This window comes from Triturus cristatus, chromosome 2_1 (assembly GCF_964204655.1).
Source record: "Triturus cristatus chromosome 2_1, aTriCri1.1, whole genome shotgun sequence".
Lineage (NCBI taxonomy): Eukaryota > Metazoa > Chordata > Amphibia > Caudata > Salamandridae > Triturus > Triturus cristatus.
The window spans coordinates 922,746,425-922,765,788 of NC_140581.1; positions in this window are offsets into that span (position 1 = coordinate 922,746,425).

The following is a 19,364-nucleotide window of genomic DNA, read 5'->3' on the forward strand; positions in this document are numbered from 1 at the left end:
TTTAATACATTGCACTTTGTTTTTTCACAGTCACAAAGTCAAAAAGTGTGCAATGTTGCACAGCAGAAGTGTTGTGAGAATGGTTGTTTTAAGAAGCATATTTAAATGTTTGAAGCTGTAACAATTTATTTTCGAAATTCCATTTTGCATTGCTTTTTGAGCCCTTTAGACGTTTTGTCTATAAATAGAGTAGTAACACCTTTCCACCTCTTACATGAGTAAACTTCATTGATTGTACTCTGAAATACGGCACAATGGACACTGATTACTGCGCCTGTTTACGACGTATCCTTCCAGGCAAGGTCACGTGCTCAAACCACGCCACACCAGGCTGTAACTGCAGCACATTTTGCAGACCCTTGAGGTGGAGACCGTAATATAACTCCGAGGCTCAAGTACACATAAAAGAGCACGTGCTGGGCTTTCACCACCTATGGTAAGACCTCTCATGAATCTTGCAGAAGAAATATTACAAACGCCTCTTAGCTCTAAAGCGATTAAACCCTTTCAACACAAAAACTTATTTTAAGTTTACGCGTTTCTATAATGTAGCCATGCCATTTTCTTGCACTTTCTCCCAGATGCTTTTAGTGCTATCTCTACCTATTTCATTGAATGGATGTCATGGTTTTTCTTTTTGATTTGACATATGTCATGGTTCTTGATGATAGTGTATGTGATATTTTTTATAACACAATTTGCGAAGAAACGTGGTTCCTTTTAAGAAATGACACGTGGTAAAAACCGAGACTCCAATGTGCATTGCATCTCAACTAGGGGTGGGCGGAATTTGCGAAATTCACTTTCGCAAACAATCGCGAAAATGTTAAAAATCTCCGCAAACACGCGGAAATATCGCGAAGACGCAGAAGTTTTTTTCCCGCCCGTTCGCGGTATTTTCTGCGTGATCGCGGCTCACCAACTTACCCATGCGCTTGCTCACGGGCGCGGCCATCTTGTTTTCACTTGTCTAGCGGTGCATGATCACGAGAAGAAAGACGTGATCGCGCGACGAATGACGTGATAGCGCGACGAATGACGTTAATGCGGGCGCGAGGCAGCGCAAATGGCTACCAACAATCCAACATCTCATGGAGAACGTGACTGGATCGGGAAAACTTGTCGTCGAACGCGGGGATTCAGGTAAGGCATTCGCGCGCACACGAGAATGTATTTTTTTACAGCGCGAGCAAGAAAAAAAATTCCGGTAAGATGCGAATTGCGGAAATTTTTACATTTTCGCGCTCTCCGCGGAACGCGAAAATGTCAAATTCTCGCAATTTGCGCGAGCGGAACGGAATTTTCGCCCAGGCCTAATCTCAACGACCATAAAATATTGCTCAGATCTTTTAAAAAAATGCAGGTAAGCACCAATTAAAAAAATGTCGGCGTCGCTTCTTCGTCCAAGCAAGGTTATTTCCACTGTGGTGTCACGTGAACCATTGACTCTCTAGTCAGAGCTTGCGCATTGGCAAAAGAAATTGATAGGACAGTGGCATAGCTAGGGGGGGGCGGTGGGGGCGGTCCGCCCCTTGCGGCACTATTTTGGGGGCGGACAAAGGCATTCAGAAAAGGCTCGGCTTGCTTTCGTGGACGTTCGGTGATGGGCAGAGAAGGAATAGGACTCAGGCAATGTCCTCTTCTTTTTTGTGCTGGCAGCTGTCCCCCCCTTTCTTCCTATTATTCCATCTCTTTCTATCTTGCTCCTCACTTACTGAAAACCGTAACTTGAAGAAACGGTTCACAACCTCTTTCCTTCTTTCATTTAGTTGCTTCCCTGTGAAATGGATCCAAAAAAGAAAAACACTTTGCAGTGAAGCGCTACTTTTGTTTTCTCGTCTTTCTTAGAACAGCATTGTTGTCCCCAGGTGGGGAAGTGCACCATTCCTGGAGGTACTGCAATACCTGGTTGATGGATAGATTGGGAAAACAAAATGTGTACCATGGCTCTGTTTATGGATGTGGTCTTTTTAAACCTTACTGCTTACGTTTATTAAGGATATAAGCAATGGACATTGAAACGGTTCTCTGCAGGGTCCTATAGTCATGTCCTAAACTTTTCAGGTAAAACCACTCGCTGATTTCTGAATAGAGATCGTTAAGGTAACCATGTTGTTTCTGATTACATTTCACATGCTTTACTTAATCTTGCATTCCCTATGAGTGTTTGCTTTTACTTTTTTTTAGGCAGCATATTACTCTTATCAAGTGCATAATTTGAATTGAGCCACATCCAAGTGTTAATAGCGGGCACAATTAGGTTGTAGCTGAAGGCAGTGCGAGTTTCTCTCAGTGGGGCAGTATGGTGTTCAGTGGGGGAGAGGATGTGGCACTATGGCCAGAGCTGTCGAATTTGGAACTGGGGAACTGGGTTCAGCCTTCATGACCAGTCCACCAGACCACTCTACTGAGGGAGCATATTCCCATGCTAGACCTTACACGGCCCCACTAGACCTTAGAAGGCTTGATATCTTAGCACAAGCAGGTGTACCCTAGTGGTGTCAATTGTGAGTTAACCTTGAAGGCCTGTCCACCACAATCCATACTGAAGTTCATCTCCAGTCTTGCGGGCAGGCCAACGAAGCAGCACACCCTAGAGCAACAGTGATCCAGTCACTGTGACTCTGTCCCTGAGGTCACATAAACCTTGAGGTCCTCGGGGACCTGAACTACCACCTCGAAAACAACAACGACACCAACTCCGCCACCCTGATCGACAACCTCGCCAACCTCGGCCTCCGACAACTCACCACCGAACCCACCCACGCCGCCGGCCACACGCTTGACCCCATCTTCTCCACAAGCACCCACGTTGCCTTCAACAACACCACCGAACTCCACTGGACCGACCACCACTGCATCCACTTCACATTCAAGAAGGCAACCACGCACCACCACACTCAACAACTACCTCGCCGCTGCTGGGGCAAAATCACAGAGAACCAACTGACCTCCGCCCTCGCACTCGACCCTCCAACCAACCCCACTGACCCCGACACCGCCGCCCAAAACCTCAGACAGTGGATCAAAGACTGCACCAACACTCTCGCCCCGCTAAAGAAGCCCTCCATCAACCACTCCAGCAAGAAAGCCGCCTGGTTTACCGAGGAACTCCAGACCTCCAAACACACATGCTGGATGCTAGAGAAAAAATAGCTCCAAGAACGCACGTCAGACAAACACGCCGCCCACAAGGACGCAATTCGCAGACACCACCAACTCATCAGAACAACCAAGAGATCATCCTTCAAAACCCGACTGGACAACAATGCACACGACTGCAAAGAGCTCTTCAGCATCGTCAAGGAACTCTCCAACCCCAACGCCAACACCAACGACATCCCGCCCTCGCAAGAACTGTGCGACTCTCTGACCACTTTCTTCCACCGCAAGATCATAGACATCCACGACAGCTTCAACACACCACCAGCCCCAACCACCACTGATCCCACCCCGAACACCACCTGCACCAACCAGCTGACATCATGGGCCCACGTCAACGATGACGAGACATGAAAGATCATGAACTCCATCCACTCTGGGTCACCAACAGACCCCTGCCCACACCACGTGTTCAACAAAGCGGACGCAATCATCGCACCCCAACTACGGAAGGTCATCAACATCTCCTTCGACTCAGCGACTTTCCCGGAAAGCTGGAAGCACGCCGAAATAAATGCCCTCCTCAAGAAGCCCAAGGCAGACCCCAACGACCTCAAGAACTTCCGCCCCATCTCCCTGCTCCCCTTCCCGGCGAAGGTCATTGAGAAAATCGCCAACATACAGCTGACCCACCACCTCAAGGACAACAACATCCTAGACCCGTCGCTATCCGGATTCAGATGGAACCACAGCACCGAGACAGCCCTCATCGCCGCCACAGACGACATCCGACGCCAACTAGACAACAGCGAAACCTCAGCCCTCATCCTCCTGGACCTGTCAGCTGCCTTCGACATGGTATGCCACCGCACACTAAGAATATGCCTCCAAGAAGCCGGAATCCGGGAAAAAGCCCTAGACTGGACCACCTCCCTCCTCTCCGACAGAACCCGGAGGGCGTACCCCAGGGCTCATTCCTCAGCCCGACGTTGTTCAACATCTACATGTCCCCCCTCGCACAAGTGGCCCGCCAACACGAACAGAACATCATCTCCTACGCCGACGACACCCAGCTCATCCTCTCCCTCACCAAGGATCCTCACACCGCCAAAACCAACCTCCACGAGGGAATGAAGGCCATCGCCGACTGGATGAGGAGCAGCCGTCTGAAGCTGAACTCGGACAAGATGGAAGTCCTCATCCTCGGCCCCACCCCGTCTGCCTGGGATGACTCCTGGTGGCCAACAACTCTAGGACCAGCACCGACACCCACGGACCACGCATGCAACCTAGGAGTCATCCTCGACTCCTCCCTCTCCATGGCCAAACAAATCAGCGCCGTCTCCTCCTCCTGCTACAACACCCTCCGCATGCTTCGCAGGATCTACAAGTGGATCCCGATCGAAACCAGAAGAACTGTGACCCAAGCCCTCATCAGCAGCCGGCTAGACTACGGCAACGCACTCTATGCGGGGATCCCAACCAAACACCTACAACGACTACAACACATCCAGAACGCCTCGGCCCGCCTGATCCTCAACCTCCCCCGACGCAGCCACATCACCCCCCACCTCAGAGATCTTCACTGGCTCCCCGTCGACAAGAGGATCACCTTCAAGCTCCTCACCCACGCCCACAAAGCACTCCACAACTCCGGACCAGCCTACCTGAACAACAGACTCAACTTCTAAACCCCCGCCCGCCAGCTCCGCTCCGCCAGCCTCACCCTCGCCGACGTCCCACGAATCCAGCGTACCACCTCCGGAGGCAGATCCTTCTCTTTCCTCGTGGCCAAGACCTGGAACACCCTCCCCACCCACTTGCGGCAGACCCAGGACCTGCTCACCTTCAGGAAGCTCCTCAAGGCCTGGCTCTTCGAGCAGTAGCAGCAGCCTCCCCTCCCCCGCAGCGCCTTGAGACCCTCACGGGTAAGTAGTGCGCTCTACAAGTTCTGTGATTGATTGATTGATTGATTGAGCAGGTTAGCGCGGTCCAAACGGTGTGACCGCACTGGGTACCTATTTCGGGTGGGTGCGTAGTGTTTGCAAGTATATTATGGTTTAAAAAAAACTTGCTGCCACCTTCCTGGCCTGCCGCAATTTTCAGAAACAATAAAAATGTCATGATAACTTTGGTGATTAATGTTCTTCCTAGAGAGAGATCCGAGTTTTGTCTAGTGGAAGGGTTGACTCCTGGAAAGGTAGCACAGAGGGTTAATATGCCTGCTGCAAAGAACATGTACCATGCAGATCACAATGTGCACTGCTTTAATGGGGGGACCATGTTGAATGGTCATTTAATGTCAGCTGTAGATGATGGATCCCTGAACAGTGTCATGTATGTGCATGTTTGCATTGTGCTGAGGGGATTACCAGGTCATTGTTCACGCAGCTCTCTGAATGATGTCACATGCGGTTTTTCTGAGTCCCCAGATAGATCATGCAGTCTGTGTGTTCTCTTTTGTACTGCCAGTCACTGCCAGTCACCGGTATATTCAACTGTGTAGCCTTGGACCGTGTCATGTATGTGCATGTAACTTGCATGATCGAGGTAACTATTAGCGGCGATACTATGTGTCTCTCGGTCCTCTTTCAAGTGCTTGCCGTCCTTTTTCCCCAGCAAAGCCCCCCCCAGGGGCAGCAATCTGAGGGATAGCCCCGGGTGCCACAAGCTCTAGCTACGCCTCTGTGATAGGAAAGATTGTTCACAATCCATTTCCCGGATCTCTGGGAACCTCTCGACCAACAACAGAACTGAAAACACCCTCTTAAGATTCAGTGGCAATATCCTGAGTGCTTTACAATTGTTTTTGTGATCAAAATCAATACAAATCAGATTATCTTCTTAATAGAAAAGAGCCCATCACAGACACATTTCAGTGATAATTAGACTATCAATAAACAGAACTATGCATCTTCCTGTGTCACCTTTATAAATATATGTTTAATAAAGAGAAAAAATAGTCCATACATTCTGAGTCAGAAATTCATACAGCCGCAGTATTTAATTTTATTCGTAATTCATAAGAATTTGCAATTTCTAATTTTTATATTCCCAAGTATTGGAAGGTTCTCGCAATATACAAATATTGCAGTGGAGCGAAAGATGAAATCATAACCTGGAGCACATTGCTTACTAGGATACTCCATAGACTAGGTGTGCAGAAGCATAAAAAGCTTCAAGTAATGAAAGAATGGTAGGAAGGAAGCCACAGAGGAAGATGTCAGAAAAAGGAAGCAGACATTTTCAGGTACGAACATTTGTGACTTTTGTAAAAGAATGTATTTCTAATAATGACAATGTTTGTGAAAAAGCAACCAAAAATATGGCTGAGAATTCAAGAAAAAAAATCAATGCATTAAGAGAGTAAATGCACCATAAAGTTGCTTCAGCTCTCTTTATTTCTTCAACCATGTACAGTACAACCACTACTGGACCAACCCTCCAAACATCAGCCCTCTGGTTGTCTTGGACAAGCCACAGTTCCATATGATGCGTCTAAGACTCCATACATCAGAAGGGGCATTGATAAATACACAGGTTACAACGCACCCCCTCCCCAATAATAAAAATAACTCACAGTCTTTAACACCAACAGGAAAACATAAGACTTATAAACCAATACCTAGAAAATAAAAAATGTAAATCGATACTTCTATAGCGCACTACTCACCCGCAAGGGTCTCAAGGCGCTTGTACGAATACCGCTGTCCTGGCTTTCCCTGTGAGGCGTCCACTCCTGGGCACCCCCAAGGTGGAGGCCAGGCATCCTTAGCATTGTGGGGGCTGTTGTGGAGATTAAGCAAGCTATTGCCCAGAGTTGCAGAGTGGGACTCCATGATTGGAATAGGCACCAAGGCAAGAATTATCAGGTCCGTGGAATTTTTGAGCCAAAGACCCACCGAGGCGGGGAATTGAACCCTGGTCCCGGGCTAGACCTTTGCATCAGGGTCTGCCACTCTAATCATTGAGCCACACTTCTCCACACGAGCCACACTTCTCCACATGTTAAACAGAATTAAAACAATACTAACAAAACATAATAATGCAAACAATAAAACAAGTGCTAAACAATAACTTAACACTCTCACATAAAGCTCTTGAAAGGGTGTTAATTCACTACATAATCCTTAAAATAAGTTGGACTCCTCCTGGTACGAGCTCCAACACCCTCTCTGGGACATGGAAAATTCACAATTGGTCTATGTTCAACATTCACATCAGGCCAAGGTTTAATCTCTCGCCCATTAACCTCCCCTCCCACTTGTGAGGATCTTCTTGCCACAGGTGACATACTCCACACTTCACCATGTTCTTCTAGTACCACCGCATTCTTTTTGATTTCAGTTACTAGGAAAGGTCCCAAAAACTTGAATTCCCCCTTTGGAAAACCACCTTTGTCATTTCACATACACATATTCTCCGAATGTCCAACTTCTGTGAATGGTTCCAAGTTTGACATTGTAATGCTCCTTGTATCTCCTTTGATAATCAGCAAATGTTTCTGTATTGAAATTCACACTCTGCTTCCTCCACCCCAACCACATACAGTTGAGTTTAGATCCAGTCATACGTCCTTTCAAACAATGAAATGGAAACATTTTGGTAATAGTGTTGGGAGTATTGTGATGTGCCCACAGTTTTTCTCTCAAAATCCTTCGAAGAGAACCCGTTCCTTCCACAGCTGCCTGGGCACAGTTCCTCACCAGACTAATCATTTTTTCTACAAGGCCATTGGCCTGAGATGAAAACAGTGCAGCACGATGATGTTCAATTGATAGTTCATTGAGGGAACTTTTAATTTCTTCAGATACAAATTGAGCCCCGTTATCAGTGATGATTATTTAAGGTATTGCATAACAAGGGAATACATCTCTCAAGAACTCTAGCACACTCTTAGTTATTATGGAGCTAGTACACCCAGCAGCTACCCCTTTTGGACGTATCGTCCACCAATACAAATACATACCTTTCACTAGGGGCAATCATATTAAAGGGCCTGACATTATCTAACCACAGCTTGCACCATGGTTCCTCTGGCACCTCCACTAGGGACAATGCTGCTGTCCTCACAACCTTTGATCCAGATCCAGCAGTCTCTCACCAGAATCTCCATCTGTCTGTCTCATCTAGGCCAGCGATAGTTCTCCCTCACCCTTGCCATGGCAAGATTCCTACCAAGGTGTCATTCATTAATCAAATTCATAATCTTGTCTCTTGAACCCCTCAGCGCAACTAGATTGTCCCCCCTGAACAATTTGCCATCAATAATACTCAGTTCCTCTTTCACACCCCAAAACATTTTAATCTCTTCAGACATCGACATTATTTCAAGCCATTCTACTATCACATATTTTTCACTTTAATCCAATTTGCATCTTCTCCACATTCTTCACTCCACTCTGCTTCATTTATAGCTGTTTCTTCCATACACATAACCTGGATTACTGCCTCGGGTGACACCTTTTCCTCTAACGGCAGCCTGGAAAGGCAGTCTGCTGCAGCATGGCGAAGTCCCAGAAGATATTCCACCTTGAAATTGAATTCTAATGCATTCCACCCATCTTTTAATCCTCGTAGCTGCCCTTTCAGTACCTTTGCAAGTAAACACTTGTTTGGAGATTTGTGGTTGGATTTCAGGGTGAATGACAAAACCCAGAGAAAAAACTTGAAATGGTGAATGGCCCAGTGCCTCATGCTCATTGACAGAAAATCTCTCTTCCGCATCTGTGAAGAAGCGTGAGGCAAATGCTATGACCTTCTCTTCTCCATCCACAATCTGAGCTAAAGCTGCTCCCAACCCCCTGAGACTGTCATCTGTTGTCAAAATTGGTCTTTTAGTCATGTCAAAATGCCCCAAAGTGGTCTTACTTCCAATTTTCTTCTCAGTTTTTGAGAAAGCTTCCTCACATTCTGCCAACCATTTAAATGTAGCTCCGTTCTTCAAAAGAAACCTCAATGGCATCCCTTTGCTGGGAAATCCCTGCACATATTTGGAATAGTATTCTCCAAACCAAGGAGTGACTGAACACCATCTTTATCAACCAGGCCCAGTGCCTTTGTGATGGACTCCGTCAAATCTACTTTTGGTCTTATGCCTTCTCCTGAAATGGTATGCCCTAGATACGATACAGTGCCCAACCTAAACTTGCACTTCTCACTTTTCAATGTGAGTCCACAGTTCCATAACCTTTCGAAAACTTGCTTGAAACTGGCATCATGGCTTTTTTCTATCCTTCCCGAAGACAAGAATATCATCTTGAAAGAAAAGTACATTGCTGACTCCTTCAAGAACCCCCTTCCTTAATCTTTGAAAACATGTTGCCCCCTAAGCTGAGCCAAAAGGCCTCCTCTTAAATTTATATGCTCCTAGCGGTGCCACAAAAGATGTGAGGTGACAAGAATCTGTATATGAAATTACCTGGTGATAGGCTGCAGAAAGATCCATGACACTGAGCATATTGGCCCCATTTTGCATAGACAACATCTCTGCTATATTCAGAAGAGGTTGACGATCCACCCAAATGTATTGGTCCAGGTCCCTCCGGTTCACATACATCCCTAATTTCGACCCGTTATCTTTGGATGCAATGCCAACCATCCAGATACCTCCATCTCCTCCACCATATCCAACCCTTTAAGCCTGTCTAGTTCTTCCTTCAAGGGGCCCATCATAAGATTAGTAACTTTCCGAACCTTATGGACTACCGGTTGGCATCTTGATTCAGGACAATCTTATGCCTGAATCCCCTCAGCAAACTCATTCCTTTCCTGAACACCTCTTGAAATTCTCCTTCCACATCTTCATTATCACCGAGATTAGCTATGAGTATGACCTAGTCTGGGGCATTGGAATTAGGTGTGTTGGCAAAATTATTTTGGTAGCGCCAACCTAAATGGTTATTCCTGTGTTTTGCTAAATAGACCTTCCCAACAGTTTCACATCCTTTAAAGTTGATTTTCATTATGTAATAACCTATAGGATGAATTTTAGAACCACCATAACCACCAGAAGAGAGGCCAAAAGCACCTAGTTTTATGTTTTCATTGGCAAAAATAGTGTCCCAGTTTCTTACACCTATTGGAGTGAAGGGGGAACCTGAATCAGCCAAAACTGTGACCTCTTTTCCTTCCACCAATATCTGACACTCAGGCATAACAACTCGGTTTACCATCCACCTCTACATCTAACTGATTCACACCAGTTCCATCCATCTGTGATGCACAGAGAATGGCATGGTGGTGCAAATCAAGCTGGTCATCTATGGCCTGTACCTTCATATTTTTGCACATCCGTGCCAGGTGTCCTTATTTCCCACATTTTCTATAAGTTAAATTCTTGGCAAAATAAGTAGGGCTGTTTGAAAGTTGGTTAGGATTGTCACACCTATAGCATTTCACTTTGACAATGTCTTGCCTTTGAAGTTAGTAGTTTTACCATTGGAATTGGCAACACCCTCTTTGTGTACCGATATAGTCCATTCCTTGTCTTCCTTACTGCTCATATTAAGTTTTGCTACTCTCTCAATCATGTCAGCATGTTTAGCATGTATTTCTTTGACCCACCCTGTTGTGTGCTCCACCCCCTAGAAAACATCCACAGCATCATTTAGGGGCGAGTTTTTTCATCAGTAATTGTTCTTGCACTCTGGGATTATTTGTGCAACACACTAATTGATCTCTTATTAAGGAATCTGCTAAGTCCCCCAAATCACCCATGCATACCAGACTTTTCAGTGAAGCTATGTAATTCTCCACTTTTTTAGTTTTGTTTTGATCTTTTGTGGAGAATTTATGTCTCACCATCCCTTCATTGATCCTAGGTCCGAAGTGTCTTTCCAACATTAACATGGACATCTCATAAATATCCCTGGGCTCCCCATATGAATTCCCTGCAGGTAGTTCATCTAAACTCTTGTAGATGTTACGACCTTCAAAAGCTAAATTGTGCATCAAAACACCCTGCTTCCTTGCCGGTGAAAATTTCTCTCTGCCAATAGCAATCAAGTTGGAATCAAACAGTTTCTTCCATTTTTTTCACAACAAAATGGGATCACCTGCCTCTGAGAGAAAGTGCGTAGGTGGAACCATACTTCCTGCTGCCATGTTTCAGTGATGGATTGCCACAAAGTCAAATATAACCAAATACAATTATTAATTGATACAATAATCAAAAATAACCAATTAATATAATAAATTAACACAACCAGATAACGTAACAAGTTGAAATAATAATTCTTCTAGCCCCCTCTTCCAGTCCTCTACACTCTTCATAAAAAAGAAATTGTGGTTGGCAGAGAATAAACTTTTATATGGGTATGAACATCTGCTGCACCTTACCCCAACTGTCTCAAGTTACAAGGTGTAGGTACTTTAGGAGAAGTCAGAGGGGCATATTCTCAAGAACGTGTGATAACCATCGCAAAAGTAACGCAACCTACAACATCGCAGTCCATCACAGGAATTTTACGCCGCGTTAACCAGGTATTTACAACACGGCGGTACCAGGCGATAGTCACCAGATAACCTGTCAACTGACCGCAATAAAATCAATGCCATGCCACAAAAATGCGAAACGCCAACGCCAAAAAAGCTGCGATGAGGCCAATCGCGATACAAAAATCAGCGGTAACCAGCTACAGGCCTGCAATTCACACGCATCAGGCGGGAACAATCACTATAAAAGTAGAAAAAAAACTGACAAACAAATACCAAACAACAGCCAAGCACAATGGATGATGCCTGAGCAAGTACTGAGGAGAACCAGAACCCCACAAGCCCCCTGGAGGACCTGCCTGGGACCTCGGGGTCAGGGAAGGGCAAGGAAAAGAAGAGTAGGAAGAAGCGATTCAGTCCGCAGGAAAACAGGATCCTGATAACCGAGGTGGTCGAACACCATCAACTACTGTTCGTCACCTCCACTGTGTCATTGGCAACAAAAAATTGACTATGGCAGTCCATCGTTGACTAGGTGAATGCAGTCGGAGTGCTGAAGAGGACAATGGAAGAGGTTAAGAGGCGCGGGAATGACGTCAAGCACAAAACCAAGCTGAAACTCGCCAACAACCGGAAGGCAGCAATGCAGACTGGAAGTGGCAGTCCTGCGCCACAGGAGGAGATTAATGACATGGAGGAAATGGTGTCCACAGTCATCTGTGTGGAGACGTGGCTGGAGTTGGGGGACCTGACACTGCTCAACAGGACCGGACACAACAGCACCAGGGTGAGTGATGACCAGGGACTGGGAGGACGGGGGGAGATAGGCACAATGGCACACATGCACAAGTAAGCACAGCACATCTGTGGACAAACCATGCCCCAGTCCCCAACTCCCACCAAGAGAACAATGTACCCAAGTATGCTACCTGTTAGCACTGTACAAGCACAGAAGTCAAAGGCACACTGCATGAAAGGGGTGAGGGGCAGCAAAACAGAGCAGCAGGGGCCAATCCCCCATGCAGCACACACACATAACATGCAGAGCACATCCACACTGACAACAAAGTGGCACAAACCCCAACACGTCCACACCAGAACACAGGACACAACTGGTGCCGACTGGGTGTAGACACTGGACAATCACAAGTGGCATTGCAGGGAAATCTGAGTTGATATTGTACAAGTACAAACACACATCCGTGATGTTGTAGAAATGTCCACTGTCCCGCAGCAAATGGGCTGCCCCTCCGAAACAGCCAAGATGTACACAGTCATGCAGTCTGTATATAAACCTGTACAATGCGACAACACACATATGAACACATTATTAAACTGCATCTCCCCTTCACATTGCAGAGGGGAAATCAACACAATCTGCAGAGCAGCCGGAACCTCTCTTCTCTGATGACGAAGAGGACCACCAAGAGTTCATTAACAGTCTCCGCAGACCACCTCCAGGAGCAGGGCAGCCCAGCTGCAACGGGGACACCCCACCCCCTGCACAGACCACACAGCAGGCAGCACCCACCACCACGGCTGCCTCCCAGGACCCACACAAAGAACACATGACCTTCCAATGCCGGGTGTTGGGATGCCAGGAGCAGCTGGCTGAACAGGTGTGGGTGGGCTTCGACCGCATTGCAGAAAAACTAGATGCCATTCGTGGGTGTCTAAGTCCCATCAGGGACCACTCACAGTCCTTAACGGACACCGACAGTCCGCTCAATGCCCTCCAATGAACCATGGCTCACATCGCCAGAATCCTGACTGTGCGACAAGAACGACTGTCTAGTCAGGGTGGCTCCAGCGAGCTCGCCCGGGAGTTGGGACTCATGCGGAGGCTCATGGAGACCATGGAGTGGACCAATGCGGAAAGAGCATCTGCCACGACTGCACACCAGCAAGAGGCAGCTGGGTTCCACAATGACCTCAAAACCATCCTCTTGGCATTGCTGCACAAGGCCTGGCGCCAATGCATGCTGCTGCTACCACTACATCCACATCTCCGCCCCTGAAGTGTCAGTGCCACTAGGGGTGGGTGGAATTTGCGAGATTGCCTTTCGCAAAATTTCGCGAAATGGCAAAAAATCTCCACGAACACGCGAAATTTCGAATGCTCGCGGAGATTTTGGGCTGATTAATGTGTTACTGAATTTGAGCTTCAACTCGGGCACCTGCTTTATTTATATCTGTAAGTGCTTCCTTTTGAGCTTTAGTAACTTTAGTGACAGGAGCATCGTGCCAGAATGAATCCTGCCCTGCATATTTACCCAAGAAGATGCCACCGTTTTGTGCAATACCTCTACTCAACTTTATACTGGCTAATCAGTAAGTGCGAGCTCGTTGGGTAAATGTATAGTGCTTTTCCTACACTACAGCTGTGTAAAGGGCCAGAAGAGTTGTCTACAGCGATCATGTGTGTCTGTAACGTTGCCACTGCGCCGACGGGCGCCGGGGTTCCTCGAGTGAGCTGCTGTCCATCATAGTGGGGGAAAGGGGGGGAAAACATTGCACACTGCTGGTGTGTGGGCCGGGGCCAAACGGGCGGGGCTTCCATGCAGTTCACATGCCTCTTGTTTATAAAGGGCCAGAAACCGATCAGAGCAGCAGATGAGGAGACAGAACCTCCTGGAGTCAGGAACTACACGGGGATTGCGCTCGAGAAACTCATGGATGCACAGAGCTCCATCAAGGATTACGGCAATTTGTTGACGGTAGATATGGGAAGACAGCACAAGCACACCTGCCTAGCCTCGACCGTGCTCACGAATGTTGAGCTTCTTCAACTCGGGCACCTGCATTATTTATATCTGTAAGTGCTTCCTGTTGAGGTTTAGTGACAGGAGCATCGTGCCAGAATGAATCCTGCCCTACATATTTCCGCTCCGCCGCAGATCGCGGACGTTTCTACATTTTCGCGTTCCGCGCGGAACGCGAAAATGCCAAAATTTCGCAAGTTCCGCGAGCGGAACGGAATTTGTCGCCCACCCTTAAGTGCCCACATCTGGCCCCTGAGGTGTCACTGCCACACAGTGCTGGAGAAAGGCCAGCACCACGCACACGTGAGGCACATGAAACAGCAGAGGACGAAGATGCGGATGAAACCGTCTTACTGGTACGGAGAAAACTGTAGCATTTATCTCCGCCATTTGGCCGGTTTCAGCTTGGTTCTGCCCTCTGCATCATCACCTTCCATTGTCCCCCGATACACTCTACGACACTCACTTTGGACCTCGCAATGGACTGCCATATTCTGTTTGATCGCCAATGACACAAAGCGAACAGACTGCGGGCTGAACTCTTCCACTTCCTTTGGACTTGTCATTCCCTGAATGACTCTGGCTGGCCCTCCACGGGCCAACATTTGAAAGTGGGGTTTGCATGTCCCTTTACTGCTCCAGATGCAACACTCCACTGAATGTGCATTAAACATTCTGAATCACACAGATGTGTCGTCTCTATGGTCGCTCAATTGTGGTAGTATGGCTGAATGTAGGGTCAGTGATTTCCTCTTACGTCCATGTGGCTCATGTTGTTGGACTTGGGTGGCAGAGTGACACAATGCTGATTTTCGTCCGGGTGGCGCCGACACAACAACAGCGACACAAGCATTTGTTGCTTCCTTGTCCAGCCCCGTATGGAACCACACCCAGTGCCCGGGGTGATTGTTCAAACCCTTATGCTGGACTGGAATACGCCAGGCCAGCCTACTATGCTTCGCTCCAGGGGAGGAAAACAACGCCACATGTGCCATGACTCCCCTGTAGTGATCTGCTGCTCACAGGTCTTATTGTCAGCATGCCACGGCCACTCCCTCATGGCTGGCTTACACCCACAACACACCCATCCAGCACACGCATCACAGCACATGTGACCCTGCCAAGAAATAGGGTCGGGCACATGCACGATGCCATTTTCAACCTCTCTCAAGGTGTATCTGTGTGGTGTGCATGGGGCCTCCAACATCACATCCCACAAGTCCGGAGGTGACATGTTGGCTTCTGCACCATGATACCCAATCATAGAGGGTCCATGACTAGCGGGCTACAGACAAGGTGGCACCAGCTACACTGTGGCCGGCACAGGCACACCACAACGGGACGGTGACTTTGGGTGCGCTGAGGTAGGGGCACCTTAAGTGCTGAGCGGGTGTGCAGCCTGTGATGATGCCCCATCCCGGCGGTCCAGACGGCTCAGGTTTTGTGTGCCCTGCTGGACCGCAGTGTAGGCCTGAGCCAGAGGGCAGCGGGGGTCTACCGCCACGTGGCGTCACCTCCTGGATCACAGAGTTAGTGGCACCTATGAGGCTGAGCGGGTGTGCAGCCTACGATGATGCCGGGTGCACTGGTATGTCCTCTGCCATGGAGTAATCAAGACCCAGCACCAAATGAAAGACCTGGTGGCCTGCGGAGCGAGGCTGCATGATGTGGAGGATGCCATGCCTGCGGGCCCCGGGCTTGTGGCATGCAAGGGCCCGTGGTGGGCCCTCTTTTCTACACGCTGGTGGCGGAAGGTGAGCAGTGAGGCCTGCGTGTGCAGGGGCAGGCATGCACCACTGGGCGGCGGGAGGGGCTGGGGTGCAGCTGCCTGGGTGCGCAGGGGCGGGCATGCACCGCTGGAAGGCGAGAGGGGCTGGGGTGCAGCTACCTGGGTGCGCAGGGGCAGACAGGCGATGATGTCACGTGCAATTGTATGTACATTGCCATGCAGGTATCTGGAATCCGTTTCAGATGACGGGTCTGTCTCAGATGTGGGACTTGGTGAACTGCACTACATACCGACACGTGGTTGGAGACACACCGGTTGCAGCAGGTGAGCAGTGCGGCCTGGGTGCGCAGTATCAGCACTCTCTCGCCCTGTCCCTCTCTTCTTTTCTCTATCTCTCTCTCCCCCTCTCTGTCCATCTTTCTCTCTCTCCCCCTCTTGGTCGGTCTAGCTCTCTCTTCCCCTCTCTGTCCGTCTGTCTCTCTCTCCCCCTCTCCGTCCGTCTGTCTCTCTCTCCCTCTCTCTGTACATCTATCTATCTCTCTCTTTCTTTCTTTCTCTCTCCTTCGCTCTCTCTCTGTCCCTTGATGTGCGCAGGACACACATGCATGTCACCAGATGTGATTGTGCGACATCATGCAGGTTATTTGGTACATGATTCTGTGTAGTTGATGTGGCATGTCTTTGGCCCGGGCGGGGGGTGCCGGAGAGGGAGGGTCCTGGGGGTGGTGGCGGTGGGTGTTGTGGCCCTCTTGGGTGTCCGGCACGAATGTTCAGTTGCTCCATGGCATCTGTTGTTCTTCAGGTGTGGCTCTGGGTTGGGCATCTCTTTTCTGGTGCAGGTTGTAGTTATAGTTATAGTTGTAGTCCGACTGTGCACCAGGTCGGAGCAGGTGTTAGTTTCCTGGTGCTAACGCACCTTATCACCTGTTTTGTGATCTTATTGCAGATCAGGCTGGTCTTTGAGAATGTTGGGGTGTGATGTTGTCATGGCTTTTTGCACGGGAATGCCTACTCTGCATCTCATTAGCGATTGTTGCCGGTGTCATCTATGGCAATGTTTTTTGCAGCTGCTATCGCCAGAAAACTGGTGATATGGGCTGTGAGCACCAGCTTCTGAATGGGGCGGTAAATTTATCGCAACTTTGGCTGAGCTAAAGTGCCATTAACTCGGCAATAGCTCCTTGAGAATATGGCAGACAATTTGTAAAGATGCTTCATAAATGTCTTAAATGCGGCTCAATTTCACTCAAATCACCCATTTAGTCAATTACTTCATACCATCTCCCGGTGCGCCTCTCGAGATGTCAATTCTATTTTCATAAATACCCTAGAGAGTGTCATGATGGCTGAGTGCATCCCTCTTCCTGGTATGAACACGTGCAGTTGTGCACTTCTCTAGTTACCCGTCACTTGTGCTAGTCACCCTCTTCCAACGCAGCTCTTTGTCGCTCCTTCTGGTCATGTTTTTCCGATATGGCTGTACGTACATACGCTCACTCGCTAGGGGGTCACTTTCTTTCTTAGCGCCATGCTTCAGGCATTTTTGTGACTTCGGCACTTTCCTCAAATGCCCTGTGGACTCACGCTGTGTACTCAAGACTTGGCTTCTCAGAATTCTTCACAGCAGGTCATGTCAACCTCAGGTACTGTGATTGCAGAAAATTCGTAGTTACTGCCCTTACTCTCTCCAAAATTGATTATTGTAATGGTCTTTATATCAACTTACCGGAACGCCTGGTTAATAAGTTACAGATCCTGCAGAACGGGGCTGCCTGTCTTCTGCTGGGAATACCCAGGCACAAATCAGTCTCAAAGGCCCTGGTAGACCTTCATTGGCTGCCAGTACAGAAGAGAATTGATTTCAAGGCACTTTGCATAGTGCTCAAAGCTTTACATGATGAGGGACCAGACTACTTCAAGAGGAAGTTTGTTAGGTATATTCCATCTAGGACTCTTTAGGTCAAATTCAGCTGTCAATCTGACAGTTCCCAAATTTAAACAAGTATTCTGGGGTGGCAGAAGCTTTAAATATGGCACAACTTAACGGTGGAATGCCTTACCTCTTCACTTAAAAACCTACCCATCTCTGCTCACTTTTAGAAGGAATATTAAGACCTGGCTTTTTAATAATTAGTTTGTAATTTCTGCCCACTGAACTAGGCGTGCAACACCCATTGGGCTCAAAGGGCTACAGCCCCCCCCCCTGCCGTCGTGTGTGGCAGCCCGGGCTCGGACAGCTTCCCAGGCACACACATAGCCGCACCCCAGTACTTCACAGGTATTTAAAAGACCATTTGCTTGTTAAGGAGGCATTATTGTGTTTTCACCCCTTCTAAGAGCCCCTGCATCTCCACTCTGCCTGTTGCTGGAAGAATTAGACCCACCCCCGTAATTTTTTCTTAGCCCCCCCCCCCCCCCCCACACCCCGAAATTTGGCTCTATTTGCTCCTCTGCACTGTACCATTTTTCATTTTCTGTAATAGACTAGTGCCAAGACGCCCACGGGCATTACAGCGCTTTAGAAAACCTGTTTTCATTTCATTTCATTGCGCTTGGAACGGCTTCGGCACGTTATTTCCCAGATTAGCACTGTAGCAGTGGGTGAAAGTTACAAACAGCTCAACATCAGGAACTAACCAATTAAGCCAAAGTTGAGCCTGTTGGGTGTCTGCAGCAGCCACTCAGCATCTCAAGAGTTCAAAACGCGCCTTCAATTCTTTGCAAACACCAGTGTCTCCTAAAAACTTGCATGCATGATTCATTAGTGGATGCTTGAAACTCGTCGCCAATGTTTAGAGAGTAAATATGTTCTGAAATTGGTTCAGCTCTCTTTATTGAATTAACCCTGTGCAGCACAGCCACCACGGGACAAGCTCTCCAACAAAATGAACTCTCGTTCTCCAGCACACCTCACAGTTCCGAATGATGTTGTTAAAACTCCATAGATTACATCAGAGTTAAAGGGGCGTGAACAAATACACAGGTTACACACAATGCAACCGGTGTAACCCAACATTCGATTGACAAAATACGTAAGCGCTGGCACGACCTAAGAAAAACTGGCTGCAAAGTGGAATAAAATAGGATGCACTGGAATTAATCCCTCTACAAAACTCCCAGATAACCACATTGACGAAATGATAGTGACAACATTGATGCCAGAGGCAGCATCAGGAGCGAGTGATATTGATACATCCATGCACCCACCCACAGTAACAAGTCAGAAATGTGTCCCTTTAACAGAATCATAACTTTATATTTAAAGTAACTGTGTACCTTTGTTGCTAATATATGTATTTATTTTTTGTTAACTTTGCACTTGGGTAGTTAATTAG